The sequence below is a fragment of the Herpailurus yagouaroundi genome, unplaced genomic scaffold (genome assembly GCF_014898765.1).
Source record: "Herpailurus yagouaroundi ecotype Mexico unplaced genomic scaffold, PumYag 100, whole genome shotgun sequence".
NCBI classification, from domain to species: Eukaryota; Metazoa; Chordata; class Mammalia; order Carnivora; family Felidae; genus Herpailurus; species Herpailurus yagouaroundi.
Window position 1 is genome coordinate 75,801,528 of NW_024412391.1, and position 17,962 is coordinate 75,819,489.

The window sequence follows — 17,962 nt, forward strand, 5'->3', positions numbered from 1 at the left end:
GGGTGATGGGCATTGAGGATGGCACTTGTTGGGAGGAGCACTGGGTGTTGTATGTAAGTGAATTTGGCAATAAATTATATTAAATAAATAAAATATCTAATTTTTTACTAATAAGGCAATTTGACGTACATAAATACATTATTTTAAAAGAATGTCTTATCATAGACTTCAATTTTAATGCATTTTTGAAATAGCATGTATTTTCAATTTGGCACTTTACCTTATAGCATATTATATATATATATTATAGTAATATAATATATATATTATATATATATATAATTTTAAGGCATTAGAGTTTCTATTGTTTTCCAATAAAATGATACCTATTAATACTTTTAGAAATATGAAATATAGGTGACAGTACCTAAATTCTTCAAAAGTAAAAAGAATCAGGCTATTTGCAACAAATTACACAATAGAAAAACATTATTTTAAGTAAGAATGATATACTGTGTTCATACTACATATAGAATTAGACATATTACTTAAAAAATAAATGACTCTACCCTTACAGCATGCATAATTTAATAGAAACCATCTATTAGCCAATATTTTGTCAGTAGACTCTAAAAGTTAAATATTACAATTAATATTTTAGTTAAAACTGGCTACAAATAATAAGCAAAATGTTAAGTGATCAAAATAGTATTGTTTTGGATAGTCAAAGAAAATACCCTCTGGATGGTTTATCAGAGAACCAGTGGGAAGGAAGAAGCAAAGAAAGCCATATGTTTAGAATAAAAGATGATGATCGATGAAGAATTGCAAGCAAAATTATACAGATAAGATCACAGGATGGTACAAGATGTCGAGGAGTGCAAAATTCTTGCATTGCCCCAGTGTACCATGCGCTCTTTCTCCTCTGTTGTGCATTTGCACATTTTATTTGTTCATATTTACACCCCTTCCCTACTTATTCTTTTCCCCATGATTCCTTGGCATACTTTTCACCTTTAAATATCAAGAAAGACCCCTTCTTTGAAGACCTTCCTGACCCATCTGGAGACTTGGGAATTTATTTCTCCAAATTCTAATTGGTTTCAATTGGAACTGCTGTTCTAACCCACTGGTTCTCAATCTTCGCTACACATGGAGACCATCTAGAAAATTTTAAATATATTAATGCTTCAACCTCACCCTCAGAAACTCATATTTAAGTAGTATAGGAGTACCATGGGCATTGAAATAAAAAAAAAAAACTCTCCAATCTCAAGTAATTATAAAGTTCACTGGTTTGCAGAAGAACATTCTAAAATAAAATTTTAAATAAATTATAAATATTATTTGGTCTTATTTTACATATGAGGAAATTGTCATGCAGAGAGGTCAAATAATTTGCCCTAGAAACCTGCTGAAGCTCACAAATTAGGTTAAGAGGTTTGAAACCCGTTAGTGTAATTTCTGACCCTGTGATTGTTACCACTATAACTTAGAAAGGATAAAACTATTTAAAAATACATATTCTTGTTAATCATATGTCATATGTGACATATGAGTGTTGGAAACAAATTATTTTAGAGGTTTAGAAGGGAAGAATTATTTATGACCAAGAGCTCAAGAGAGGGTTTGTGGAGGAAGTGAAATTTGAACTATATTCCCGGACTGTTTCCAATATTATGCATGGAAATTCATGACATACACAAGACACCTTATTTAAGCTTTGCATAATAGCTACTCTAGAGTTGAAGTGCTTTAAGTGAGATGTAGCATTTCTTGGAAGTATATAAGAAGCAACAATTGAATAAGAATGAATGCACCTATATTTAGGGTCATGAAGTACAGTGGATAACTCTGTTATTAAAGAGCACAGGATGTGAGTCTATGCTAGAATGAACATTTTAACCTTGAGCATAAACACAGATTGTTACATGATTCGAAAGTGTTCTATTTCAATGAGAATATCATTTTCCTTAAATCACACGTGGAGACTTATTCACCAAACACTTATAAATTACTTTCCTTTACAATTAGGACAACGGCAAGGATGTCCACTGTTACCAGGACTGTAATATTACATTAGAAGTTCTAGAAAATACAATAGGATAAAAAGCAAAACAAAACAGTAAGAGATTTAGAGAAGGATAATCTACATTTGTGTTATTTGTGGTTATACAGAAAACCCAAAAGAATCAACTTTATATCTTTTAGAATGAAAACTAGAGTTTGATAAACTGAAGAAAGCTAAATAAATAAATAGCCAAACTTGACCTGTTTAAATGGTAATTAGGGAAGACTACATTTGTGATAGCCTCTCTGTATGGTATTAGAAATAAGTAAGAAGTGTATAGAACATACAGGAAAAAATATTTACATCAAAGAAAGAGAAACGTGCTATGTCATTGAATGAAAAGTCTGATTCTGGGGGCAGCTGGGTGGCTCAGTTGGTTAAGCATCTAACTCCTGCTTTCAGTTCAGGTCATCATCTCCTGATTCTGGGCTAGCAGCATGGAGCCTGCCTGAGATTCGCAATGCCCTCTCTATCTGCTCCTCCCCCACCTGCATGCACATATGCACTCTCTCTCAAAATAAATAAACTTGAAAAGAAAAGGCTGATTTTGTAACACAATTCATTTTCTTCATGATTGTATAGATTTAATGCTCTTCAAGTCACTATCTCAATGGACTGTTTTTGGTAACTTGACAAAATAGTTTCAAAATGTACATTAAAAACAAGGAAAATGTGAAATAGAGAATGAGTTTAGCTATGCAAGTTGAGTATGAAATTACAAGAATTAAAAACATCCCAAGGGGTTGGTATAAAAAAACAGCATATAGATTAGAAGATTATTATGAGTAGCCCTGAAATAGATCTTGTAACATATGGGAACATAACACTTAATAAAAGATGCCTTGCAATTGATAATGAGGGCATTTATCTTTATTGAGTCTTTGTGCTATATGTCAAATTAAATTATATGTATTTAAATAATTTATAATTATGCCATAAAAGAACAAGAAGAAATATAGGTAAATATTTAATTTATATTAGTAAGTTGGACCATTTTCTTGTGACAATTCTGTTATTCTAGGCCCAGATTGATTTGAAAATTAAGTGAATGATGGTTACAAAGCCTCCCTCTGGGGGAAGAAAGGGAAATATATATATGCACATATAGAAAATCCTGCATATAATTACAGATAATTCATAAATATTGGAGAGGAAATATATGGGTAGAGGATAAAGAGAAGCAGTAAATCATGTATGACTACTGTCATTCCATCCCTCAAAAATCAATTTTCTTTTAGGTAGTCCCACTGGATTCCTGAATTAAATTGAATCCTGCTTAAGTTTTGGGATAAGAGAAGATAAGATTATGATTATAAGGTGGTATGGGGGAGGAGAGTTTCAGGTGTCAGTGTATTCTCTTTACTTCCCTTGACAAATAAACACTATTGGTGGGAATGCAAACTGGTGCAGCCACTCTGGAAAACTGTATAGAGGTTTTTCAGAAAGTTAAAAATAGAACTACCTGATGATCCAGCAATTGCACTACTAGGTATTTACACAAAGGATACAAAAATACTAATTCAAAGGGATATATGCACCCCAATGTTTATAGCAGCATTATCAACAATAGCCAAATTATGGAAAAAACTCAAATGTACATTGACAGATGAATAAATAAAGAATATGTGGTATGAATAATATAAATAAATATAAATATAAACGTACAATGGAATATTACTCAGCCATCAAAAGAATGAAATCTTACCATTTACAACAACATGGATGGAGCTAGAGAGTATTATGCAAAGCAAAATAAATCAGTCAGAGAAAGACAAATACCATATGATTTCACTTATAGGTGGAATTTAAGAAAAAGCTGATGAACAAAGGTGGAAAAAAGACAGAGGCAAGCCATAAAACAGACTCTTAACTATAGAGAATAAACTAAGGGTTACTGGAGGGCAGGTTGGTGGAGGGATGGGCTAAATGTGTGATGGGATTAAGAAGAACACTTGTGATGAGCACTGGGTGTTAAATGTAAGTGATGAGTCACTAAATTATACTTCTGAAACTAATATTACACTATATGTTAACTAACTGAAATTTAAATAAAAACTTGAAACTATAAAAAAAGAAAAAAAAAGTGTTGCTACAGACTGAATATTTGTGTCTTCCCAGAACTCAGCGAAATACTAAGCAAAGTGTCATGGTATGAGAAGGTGGGGCCTTTGGGAGATAATTATATGATGAGGTTGGAGCCTTTATGAATAAGATTAGTGTCCTTATAAAAGAGACCTTAGAGAGCTCCCTTCCCCCTTCTGCCATGTGAGGACACAGTAAGAAAATCTGTCTGTGAACCAGGAGCAGACCCTTTGCAGACAGCAAATCTGTCTGTGCCTTGATCTTAGCCTTTTCAGACTCCAGAACTGTGACAAATGTTTGTTCATAAACCATCTAGTCTATGGTATTTTGTTATAGCAGCTTAAACAGACTAAGACAGTGGTAAGAGGACAACTGCATAGCATACAGATGAAAAATAGATTCATGTAGCCTAGTGATACTGCTCCCCTTTTTTTACTTAAGTCTTTTGATTCCCTCTATCTTGAGCAGAAACATCCCTTTCTTTGAAAAGCATCCTCTGACTTCCCAAAATTATAAGTCCTATGTTCTTGGTTCCCAGTTTACTTTGTGCTTCTTAAAAACACTTAAAATGTTCATATAATTATTCCCTAATACCTCTTTTCTCCATAACACTGCATAGTTCCCTGAGAACAAGAAATGTGCGTCTTAAAAAATCACTGATCCCTAGAGTTTATTCAGTACCAAACACATTCTAATTACTTGAACAATAGATACTTGAATAAATAAGGTGGCATAAATAATAAATCATTACTTTAATAACTTTTTACAATTTTGCTTCATCACTCAAAATTAGTTCAGCTACTATGCAAGGCACTTGCTCTTGGACCTTAAAATAGAATTTAATCTCAAAAATTGAGAAAATTTTAAAATCATATGAAATGTCTAGAGTATAGAAATAACACCCATTTTGTCATTGAAATAAGTTCAGCAAATTCTTCTGGATAATGATATATAGCTTTGCTCTGTTTTATGATTCTTTATGCCATGTCATATAAACTAAGTGACAAACTGTGGGGCCTTCTGGTTCTATCCTGGGAGCATCATCTGGACAGGCATTGGATTAGTAGATCTACAAAATCAAAGAGGGTTTTGTGATGTGATAGACCCTTTGGAATTTGAGGATCAAGTTCCAAAAGCTTCATGCATGCTCTGGCAATTCTTGGCAATGATGCACCATACTCAGAATAGGAAAGACAGAACCACTTATACTGGAGACTTAGGAGGATAACAGTACCAGAGTTCTGATGATCTGTATTATCAAACCATCTCTCTGTCTTCCCTTTTAGCTGTTCTAAGAGAGATTCTCCACAAAGTCCTCTAAAAATATTTCTATACAAATACCTTTTAGTAAATGACATTTTTATTAAATAGTTCATTATCAGTTACAACTATTGGACTTAACACTATTTCTGTGAGAACTTATTTTAGCATTTTCAGTGTTATAAATGGTAAATTAATTTGCACCTCTACACTAGCCACGAGTGAATATTTAGATCTCCAATAATTAATAAATCATTAGTTAATTACCCAGGCCAAACACAACCAGGCAAAAACTTCTAGCAATTAATTTATGAGCACTCGCTTTTATAATTATTTTCTGGAATTTGACCCTCATTATATGTATTGGAATGTAAAGTGTTCTATTTCAAATTCCATAAAATGTAGAGTTAACAGTAGTGTCCAGATAATTGAGCAAAAAGCCTATTACTGTATATTTTTACTCCTACTAAAGAAAGTTACTTATTGGCTAAATCCATTAACAAAGCAAAAGGGATTCCATTATGTTTTCAGGTACTTAATAGGAGACAGAATTCAAATGAAATAAATGCTAGAGGAATTCAGAGAATAATATTTTAAAAATAGAAAAATTATTAAAAAATTATACCATATACATGTATTATGTCAATACATGGTTGTAATCTTTTTACTGGTTTTGTGGGTTCGGGTTTAATATATTTTATGAATGTTTGATAGAATTTATCCTTACATCATTCAGAGACTGTGACTAAATATTGTGCAAAGACTGAGTAAGAATGACCCTAAAATGACAGCACAGTAATAAACCAGATAACATTTTCTTGGAGCTCTAGGCAAAAATTAGGTTTTTAGGTGTGGGATTGGTAAAGCTCTTTAAAACAACAAGGAAACCATCCTGAGTTGAAGTGCAGATATTCTTACATCATAGACAATTTAAAGCTACCAACAGTTTACCAACTGGCTATCACAATTCCTGAATATTTAACAACCATGTTCTTCTGGGCATAACCTGCCTCTGCCCTGAACTCACTAGTTTGTCTTACAGAAAGGAGAGAAAAGGAAGGGAGGAGACGGGAGGGGAGGGGAGGGGGGGGGGGGGGAGGAGAGGAAAAGAGGAAAGAGGAAAGAGGAAAGAGGAAAGAGGAAAGAGGAAAGGAAAGGAAAGGAAAGGGAAAAGAAAAGAAAAAAAAAGAAAAAAGAAAACACACACCTACACACAGAGAGACAGTGACAGAAAGCAATTATTTAAATTACCATATTTTGACATTAAATGTATTTGAAGAAGTCTAGCAGAGTCCTTATGCATAATGGTTACTTAACATTTCCTTATGTTCTTATGTGTCTGACTCTATGCTAACTCAAGTAGTATCCTGGGTAACGTTTAAGAACCAGTTTGGTGAGAGGACACATTTCTGTAGCATATACTCCTATCATGGCTGATTTAAAATTACTAACCTGCTGTCAATGAGCAGAGTTAAAAAGTGAAGTGTGGTAATAGTAATACACCATTAGATAGTATTTTTACCATAGAAAGACAATACATTTAAATAGCCTCGAAGCATTAACAATAGAAGTATGTAGTAAGATAATTATGAAATCATACGTTCTAGATGGTTATTACATTTGTTTTTAATATAATTAAGTTGTAAAAGTATATAATTAAAATTTTAATACTGACTATGTTGGAGAATTGGCTTCCCAAGCTCATGAAAATATAATAATCCATTCTACAAGGCCAATACAAGCCTACTCGGGATGCCACTACCTCTTACCACCCACCTGCCTCCCTGACAATCATGTAAAAGTAATGGAAAGACTTGGAGCCTCCCACCAAACTGAGACCTCTACACAGAAAGAAGCCAAAGTATCACTGCATGAATCTGCCAAAACTTGTACCCAAGGTCACTACCAGGATATCCTATGATAGTTTCCTATCCCTTTCTATAAACAACAGCAACAAAGCCGTGATCATCTGTCATTTTAGGCCCAGAGATGTCATCAAGTTTAAATCCAAAAGTAATGTACTGGGTATAGGAATAGGGAGGTAGCCAAGACCAGTCACATCAGATACATTCTGCTCTCTTTTGTCTCTCCTTTTCCTGAAAACACCTGCTGACAAATGCTAGTTAGTCCTGTGAACAGAGCCTGAGATTCAGAATGCTAAATGCTCTAATGATTGCCTGCAGCTAACTGAGAGCAGATTAATATCTTCTCAGCAAAGATTTTGCTCTGCTCCAAGTGCTCCAAGCACTATGATAAACTTCGTAAAATAGATGTTCTCATTTAATCTCATCGCTTATTTTTAATTTTTTTAAATGTTTGTTTATTTTTGAGAGAGAGAGAGAGAGAGAGACAGAGCACGAGTGGGGACGGGGAGAGAGAGGGAGACAGAATCTGAAGCAGGCTTCAGGCTCTGAGCTGTCAGTACAGAGACCAATGCAGGGCTCGAACCCACAAGCCTTGAGATCATGACCTGAGCTGAAGTTGGATACTTAACTGACTGAGCCACCCAGGTGCCCCAGATCTCATTACTTTTTTAATAGAAGTCTTATATTTCCATTTTTAATAAGAAGAAACTAGGCTTGGAGAAATTATATAACTTTCCAGGACCCACAGGTAATAAATGACAGAGTAAGATCTGAACTTAGGCTTCAGAAACTGTGCTTCTAACAATTCCACTATCCTGCATAAGGTAATCATGATGATGTTTATGATAATAATGACTGACATTTTTTGAGTGATACTTATATACTAAGTTCTGTTCTGAGCACTTTATTTGTACTGACTCATCTAATCCTCGTGACAACTGTGCATTAGTTAGCACATTGCCTCAATTCTAAGATATTATTGACTGTAGACACACTATTGGCCTGACACCACCATTCAAGGAGAAATAGTAGCATGACATGTACTATGTTAAATGTCATGTAGATTGAAGATATATAGAGACTGAAGATAGATTTAAGATACACGTCTTAATTTAATAAATATTTTAAAACATAGAGGTTATGGTAGAGGACCAAAGAAATATGGTACATTAATGCCTGTATTAACAAGAACACCAAAGGAAGAAAGTCTGTATCAGGAAGTGCAAGCTGTAAGGGAGAATGAGAAACTGAAATTCTAAATTACTTGAAGACCATGCAGTTTCTCTAAATTTCTGCATACACTGGTATTCACTACTCTGACATCCTTTTCTGCCTTCCTCTTCCATAATGAAGGATACTGTGATTACATTGAGCTTAACTGGATATTCAGGATAGTCTCTCTATTTTAAAGTCAAATACTAGCAACCTTTACTCCACGTGCAGCCTTACTTTCCCTTTGCCATGTAACCTCACGTATTCACAGGCTCCGTGTATTAGGACATGGACCTCTCTTGGGGGCCATTATTCTGCCTACCCCAAGGACCAAATTGTAGAAACACTATAGCTGTCCTTCATTTCAATTTAAAAAAAAAAATTAAAAATCTAGAGAAGAGTTCCACTCAGTCTGGCAAAAGCCACCTGCCCATTTTTGTGGCAAGGATGGGATTGGGAGCCAGACAATATATCATAATTGGCAGTCCCAAATAGAGTCCTGTATTTTTTAGTGACATGAGCAAGACATGATTGAAAAGAAAAGACCGCTTTTCTCAGAAGGAAGGAAAGGTGCTAGGCAGATCAAACAGTGGCTGGCCCAGTGTGCAGCCTTTTAATCCTGACCTTCTGCTACTTCTTTAAGGCACAGAGTGTTCTAGGCATACCATTATACTAGCTGGTTCTTCCAACTGCCTTTCATTTTCCTACAGCTCTTCATATCTTCTCTCAGATGGTACAGTCTTCCTGTCATTCTCTGCCTATGGCAATCTTCATTCTTCTAATTACACTTCAGATACTAGTTTAGAAGAGAAGTGGATTTCTGGAACCGCTTAGTTCTCAAATATTCAAACCATCTAATACCATATGAAAGATTTAACAATAATATTGCCATTATTCTGAAAGCAAATATTATCCTTTCTCATTGCTTGAATGTTTCAGAAACCCTCTTAACTCTTAACTTGGAAAAATTCATTTGTGTTTGTCTGCCTGTCCTTGTATTGTCCTCTGCTTTAAGAGTTATTGCAAATGCTTTCCAAAAGTCCAGGATATTTGATTTTGCTTTTGAGTGATTTATGAATGCCAAGTTTACTTGCTAGTTCAAATCTCTTTTCCTACAGCTCTAATAGAAAATAATGACAATGCCACACCTCCAGGCCATTAGACTTGTTTGTGCAAAGGGAGATTTAATACTCAAAGGGTATGTTTTGTTTCAGAAAAGAAGTCATTGAATCAAAATTAGATTTTACTAGGAATTACTTTATAAAATAATGATTAAATTCTGACATAAAAATCTAAAAAAAATAGTGTCTTGGCATATGCTTCATCATATCTTATTTTTGTATAAAATGAAATTTGTCTTAAGCATATTCATGAACATCAGTTCACTGCTCTAACAGGGAGTTCTAAGACCAACACATTACTGTGTTCTCAGAAAAAGGTTCTGAGAAAAAGGTTTTGTTCTCATTATGGGGAAGCAAATTAAAAAGCCAACTCTTGGGTGCCAGGTTGGCTCAGTCAGCTAAGCATCTGTCTCTTGATTTCAGCTTAGGTCATGATCTTGTGGTTTGTGAGTTCAAGGCCTGCATCAGGCTCTGTGCTCACAGTGCAGAGCCTGCTTGGAATTCTCTCCCTCCCTCTCTTTCTGCTCCTCACCTACTCTCTCTCTCTTTCACAATAAATAAATAAACTTAATTTTTTTTTTTTTTTTTTAGAAAGCCAACTTTTACTTTTAGGTAAATGAGATGATGTATGATGTCAGTATTTGGTAAAACAATATCAATTAAATTCTCTAAATGCAATAAAGAATGTGAAAATTGTGACAAATAGCACAGAGGTTTGATTTTTTAGCCCAAAGATTTTATCCATGGGATAAATCCAAGGCTAACTTTTTATACTTTTTAACTCTTCTAATAATTGTGGGCACTTCTGATTATATTATTTTTCTAATAACATAATGCTAATATTCACCTGAATAATTCACTTGGGGAAAAGTTTGGGGGCTTCTCTTCAGAAAAAAAAAAATATATATATAATACAATGCCACTCATCCATGTTAGATTTTATAGTATTTGGACTAATATTATTTTTACATCTGTTAGATTTCTACTAACAGTTTTTCTTCTTAAGTTACTTAATTTTAACTTGAATTACTTGTATGTGAAACAAAACTTTTTGTTGGACCTTGACAAAATTCACTTTGGTAAATCTTATAAAATTAGTTTGTCTTATTAAATCGCTAGCTTGCTAATAGCTGGTAAAGTATTTCACACACACTTTCGGTCTGATTAACTGACACTCCTTCTTTATTAAAACACTTTAAAATGCTGAAGCTCCTTATGGCTCTCTCCTAAGCTTTCTTCCTTTACCACGCTGCACTTTTTACTTGGACTTTATTATCGTCAATTACCCTCTGTGTGGGGGAGATTTTAAGATAGAAATCTGAATCCTGTAACTGTCGTCTGAGCATCACACTAATGTAGTAATCATTTGCCTACTAGACAGCTCCACCCAGGTGTACTATAACTACCTCATATTCAGTGTATCACATTCAGGGAACACATGATTTTCTCATGGCCAGCTGCCTCCTCCTGTGTTCCATTGTCAAAAAGTGACTTTAAAATCCACTTAGTTGCTTAAGCCAGAAAGCAGATAATCATCTTTGATACCTCCCTCTTTCTTAAATTTTCTGTCCAATCTAGCATCAAGTCCTGTCATTTTATATCAAATCTATTTCAAATATTTTCAATTTTCATACACTAACTGGATCCACACATCTACATTATCCACTTCCAAGCTATAATTCCTCAGCCAGAAAATCTGATGAGATAAATATTCTATTTTTTTTCCTCTTAAAGGAAAGAGAAAAGGCCTAGTCTTTGCTTTTATAACCCTACCATACTAAAGAGTTTACCTTTAATCTTCTAGGAAACTATGTGCCACCCAAGATTCAACATGGAAGTGGATTATGCAGATTTATTTTTTTAAAGCAACATTATTGATATTTTGAAGCATGGACAAAAAAGATGAATGACTACATTTACTGGAGCAAATAGATTTTATCTTTGTTTGCCCATTCCTGTAAATCACAAGCACTTAGATACATGTCTCAAGTGAAATTTCTGCAGAAAATGTTGTTGATCCAACAGCAATGTCTACCATCTGTGGGGAAAGGGTGTGGCTCGTGAATACAGGAACATCAACACACTGGGTAGAGGGTGACGTTCCTGAGGGAGCAGTGCCAGTAGCACTGAGACTTTTGCAATGGGAACCAAATGGAGTGTTGGAACTGAAGAGATATTTTAGAAGTTGACAGCAGCATGGCATCTCAAAAAAGATAATTAAGAAACAGGGATAGGAAGCAGTTTTCTGGAGTCTAAAAGAAAGTTTGTCCATTCCTGTACTTAGGTTTTGGCACAGATGGAACTACTAATAAAGTAGGGATGAAAAGAAGAGAGGCTTCTGCAATCTCTACGTCTGATGTCTCCAACATATTTTTGTTGTATTATATTAATTTTTTGTTTGTTTGTTTTCAGATGACTATCTTTCTAGATTTGCAGGAGCTATTTTCTTTTGGAGGCTCTCTTGGGACAAAACTAGAATATTGGTTGAAAGGAAAGAGTATAGCGTTCATAGAACCTAACTAATATACTTCATATATGAATCACAATGTTATTTAAAAGCAGCAAATGTTTGTTCAGTAAATCTTTTGAATCATCTTGTTTAATTATTAAAATCAGTAAACATTTGTTCACTGACTCTGTATTACCTGAGTACATACTCATTAATCCAGGGGGAATAAAAAGGAAAAAAAAAGTAGCATAGTCCCTCCCTATGGAAGGGGTTAACATTTTCCATATTTTCAGAGTAAAATTAACTACTTAGAAACTATCCCTCTCCTAGAGCCCTCCAAGCCAACCTATTAACCACTGTGTGTTCATAGGAAGGAAGTGGTTCCATCTAGGGCTAACAGCCAAAAATCTTGCATTCCATTCCATTCATTGCTTCTGTTACTGATTTATTGAGTAATATTAAGTAGCAATTCTGTAAACTTTCTCTTTGTCCTTGTGAGTGGGCAATGCACTGGAAATTCCACTAATGTGGGCATGGCTTGGGGCATGACAAATAAATAGGTGGGGACCAGAAGTACATCTCTGGCACGTCTCAGGAATGTCCCTAGAGATGGCTCATTACTGAGTAGCTGAGCAGAGACATGACTCAGCCAGAATTTCTGCAGTGGGCTGTCTGGGGCAGCTATGAAAGTCTGGCAAGGGCTATGGATCAGTCGGTGTTTCCTGGATGTAGAAAAGAAAACTGAGCCTTCTATTTAGAATCAGCGTTCCTAAATCACAATCTGATTATACAAAGGAAGTTTTTTTCAGCACTGCAATATTAAGACGTCTGCTATCTCCTTACCATAACTTTTTCAAATATTATTAATGTATTTGAAGCACATTGAAAACAATTATTATTTAATCAGCAGACATTAGAACTTATCTTTGGAATGGATTTGTTAGTAAAATATGTTGTTTTTACAGCTGAAAAGTGAAGAATGTCTCTGTTGGCAAGGAAATAACCAAGCGATCTATAAACTTGTTTCTTAAGAAATAAACACTAAATTGGAAATGGAAGAAAGGGGAGAGGAAAGAGAAGAGAGAGAAGAAAGGTGACCAAACAACAGAACAGAAAGGATAAAAGATTCTGTTGAACAGGAGTGTTGAAAAAATAGTACTTACATAAATTTTTCTTGTAAGTGATATGATATCCATATAGAAATGTATTTTGCATTGGGGTTTTATGGCTTGATATTTGTTTTGGGGATTGTGTTCAGTCTCTGATAAGAAATTTAAGAATTTCTCTTTATATTATGTATCGCTGTGTTTTCCAGTGCTTAATTTTTTATGACAGAAACTGGGCAATTAAGACTAAGTGCAATCATTCTGTTGAACTTATTGGGCAATAGTTGCATGATCCTCATTTGTAGGAATTTGTTTGTCCAGGCTCATGTGACAATTTCTTTATGGCACAGAAAGAAGACTGTAATTGTCCTTGCTGTGTCCTTCCTGCCTGTCCTTGGTGTATTGCTTATAACAATGAGTTTCTATTTGTGAATCAGAAGATGACTAGCTTCTAACTACAAAATTAATCCCCTACCCCTGAAGGTACCAGCTGTCCCCAGGGTAGATAATTGCCATTATTCTCAGACCAAAAAGTCCAGTTCTATCTAAGACAGAGCCTTGAAATGGGAGCCCCTCAAGAGGCCACTTTTGATTCAGCAATCTCTTATCAGAGTATCAATGAATTCTCACACACAGTTTCTTTCTTTCTTTTTTTTTTTTTTTTTTTTTTTCTTTTTCTTCTTCTTTTTCTTTTCTTTTTTTTTTTTTTTTTTTTTTTTTTGTAGTAAAGACCAAAGATTCCCAAAGGAGGCTATCCCAAACCCATTACTCAAATCTGGCTTACATGTTACTGCTTTATTAGCCAGGACCTAGTAGAGTGGTCAAAGAACAGGACACAGGGAGCAGATGGTAAATTTTATGGTAGAGTTGATTCAACATCTGAGAAATATGTAGTGGGCAGTGTAGGGGCTCTTCACAGATCCATTTGGATTCTCTTTACCATTCTGGTGTGGGGGTTCTGGGCTGTTAATGGTTTGATGTGTATTCAGCAATCTCTCTCCTACCTCTCAACAATGACGGAAGACTGTCAGATGCTGTGAAAACAGCTCTCTTGCCTCCAATCGGGGTGCCTCTAAGACATAGTGTATACTTCAGAGCTCCCTGCAGGCTGAAGACTTAGGCTTGAGTCTACATCTGCACTGTTGCTTGGCTTCCTTCCCTTCTCTCTCCCGCTTCCTCCAACTCCCTAACCAGTATCCCCTGGGGGCACTTCCTTAATAAATCACTTACACATATGTCCTTGGCTCAGGGTCTGCTTCTTTGGAACCTGACCAAGACAAAAGGAGAGGTAAGTGAAAAAGAGAAAAAGGGAAAATAGGAATCTCCAAGTGTGAGATAAGAGAATAGATTACCAGAAGGCAGAATGGAAGAGAGCAAGATAATCTGGAAAAAAAGGAGTAGAAGTAAGGTGAAGCAGGGGACAGAAAAGCAAGTTACTGTAGTCTGGGGCCACAGTATGTTGGTCCTTCATTTAGGGGTTCTGAAACATGATTAAACATGATCCTTGAGCTCATATTGATTGGGGATAAAATTCCAACTTCGCCACTTCATAACTGTGTAACCTTTGGCAAGGTGTTTTACTCTCTAAGCTTCTATTTTTCCATTTATAAAATGAATCTGAATGTTAACCCTTGGAAATACTTTTACATATGGAAAGAAGCTTTATACCTAAAGGTATTTATTGCAGCATGATTTAGAGATGTGGTTCCCAACTGGAGGTTGGCACATTTGGCCATATTTGGGGGGATTTTTTTTCACAACTTGGGGATGGGGAAGTTACCAGTTTCTAGTGGGTAAAGGCTCAAGATGCTATACATCTTACAATGCAAGAGACAGCATTCCACTTCCATCCCCAGTAAGGAAATATTTGGACCAAAATTCCAATAGTGCCAAGATTGAGAAACTTTAATTTAGAGCAATAAGAAGTTAAAAGCAAACTAAATATTTAAAACAATGAAAAATAGAGAATTATTAAGTAAATTATAACACATCTTCTAGATGATGTGCTATAACTGAAAATAAATTATTTTGTTAAAGATATTCATTGATTCCTATGATGAGATTATAATAACATAAAAAGTGCTAAGAGTCTGTAATCATGCAATTCATTCAGTCAAGTCATAATTTTTGAGAGCTACTTCATGCCAGGCATTGGACTAGGGACATTATAGTTGTTAAAGAGATACATGTATTGCTATCATGAATTTACATTCTAGTGAGGAGAAAGAGCCATGGGAAGATGATAGATAGATAGATAGATAGATAGATAGATAGATAGATAGATACATACATATATACATATACATACATACATACATACATACATACATACATACATTGATAAAAAGAAGTTATGGAAAATTTAATCCCTAAAAATAAGAATAAAAAGTAAATGCCTGCATAATTAAAATAATAAATAACTAAAATATAAACAAATAAATGAACAAGGATTCTCTGAAGAGCTGACATTTCTACTTAGATCTTAAATACTAGAAGTTGTGAACCATGCAAGGAGGAAGAGAGAGCATTCCCAGGCAAAAGACCCCAAAGTGAGACCAAGTTTGGCACTTTTGAAGAACATAAAGGTGAGGATCTCAAGAAAAGTACTGTTAACAATATAGACTGTGGGAAAACTAGACTTGAAGTGGAATTCCTGCTCCGTGAGATACAAAGTGAGATGTTCATGCGCTCAAAGACTGTTTTGTCAGCATTGCTTCCTCATCTGTAACTGGGGACAAGAAAACTTCTCAGGGTCATTATGAGAATTAAATCAGATAATATATGTAAAGTGCTATATGCTTTTTATGTAGTAAGTACTCAATAAATAGTTTTAATTGAATAAAAAATCAAGATTTAAACATATGCATAGGATATAAACTGAATACAAAAATATGCATATATTAAGCCTATACAATATTAAACATGATACACATGATAAGGGTACAGAAGGTATAAATATAATAGATTGAATGACCTCTAAGATCTTATCTGTTGATACCAGGACTCTGGATTCCTGTACAACAGTAAATGACAAATTTCTGGAGGTAGTAAATGAACTGATTTCCTGAGAACCAACTTCTCCAAACCCATGAAGAATGAATAACTAGTTTACTGAGGTATGAGAATATGGTGAACACAGGGTGACAACAGAAAGAGGTCTGGACTGGTAACTAACAGGTATTGATTCTATCTTAGGCTTTAATGCATATTAGTTTCATTATTCTAACTATTCACCAACCAACTCAAGCATCATTTTCTATAGGTATTAAGAATGAACTAGGCAACATGATTTCAAAGATTCCTTCTAATTCTAGGATAATAGTATTACAGATAATTTAGGAATAAAAGGCAGCTTGACCAGATTTTAATCTAATCAAGTATAAAACTAGTTTTTAGATAAAAATACTATTCCCAAAAGAAAAACTAAAGGAATATTCTATATTAAGGAAAGTGTGTATTAATAACTTGTATAAAGTTATATTAATTTTTTAATGTTTATTTTTGTGAGAGAGAAAGAAACAGAGAGTGAACAAGGGAGGACAGAGAGAGAGGGAGACACAGAATCTGAAGTGGACTCCAAGCTCTGAGTTGTCAGCACAGAGCCCACGTGGGTCTCAAACTCATGAATGGTGAAATCATGACCTGTGCCAAAACTGGATGCTCAACTGACTGAGCCACCGAGGTGCCCCTCCATAAAATTATATTAATTATCACAACCAAAATATAGTGGTTATAAACTTTTTGTTTTAATGCATTTGCTTTTAATTTAACTTTAACTTCATATACAGAAGTGAAAAAGGCCAGGTTTTTACAATAAGTAGTTTAAAGAGACGAGGCAGGCACATAAGGAAATTCTATAAATACCTGCAGTGGAGAAACACAAGTTGGCCTAGATATCATTGTAATGGCCGTACATTAAACAGAGTCCATTTCTGACACTGGAAATGGCATCACATGGAATGTTTAACCCAGATGCACAAATCCAAAATTGGTGCATCAATATTCCTTTTATACCATAATTAAAAATAACTTTATCACTAATTTATCATATCAGTAAAATGATTTACAAATATTGGTTCATCACATAACAAAAGAAATTAATGACAAGTGAGGAAGGTACTGGCTTTGTTCCACATAAGTTCACTGAATAAAGAACATGGGTCTAGTGGTTTACAGAAAGCCACATTCAAATAAGATAAGGTCAGGGTCAGGATCCACTTAAAATCCATTAAAATGTCATTGAAGTCACTGTTCCACCACACATCAGAAGGCAATTTTACTGTCTGGTGATAAAAATATCCTTACAAGGAGATGCAGAGACTTGCAAAGTCTTTAAGACTAGTGAATACATAAACAATTTTACATGAATATGTTTAGTACATATATTTTTACTTATTTAATATATATATATATTAATTTATTAAATTAGAAGAGATATTATCTAATGAGTAGATGGAGCATTTGTATTTATATCTTTCCCAGTTAACTTTGTGGTAAAGGGATATTAAAGGAAATGTAACAACCAGGTGAGCAGAATGGGCCTATTCATGAGATTTTGACATATTTCTAGAAGATGGAAAGCATATCATAAAGTGATACTAATGAAAAAAGATAGAGAAGCACTCGGGTGGCTCAGTCAGTTAAGCATTCAACACTTGATTCTGCTCAGGTCATGATCTCATGGTTTGTGGGTTCGAACCCCACACTGGGCTCTGCCCTAACAGGGAGCCTAACAGGGATTCTCTTTCCATCTCTCTTGACCCGTCCCCCGCTTCTGCTCCTTCTTTCTCTCACTCAAAATAAATGAAAGAAGGAAGGAAGGAAGGAAGGAAGGAAGGAAGGAAGGAAGGAAGGAA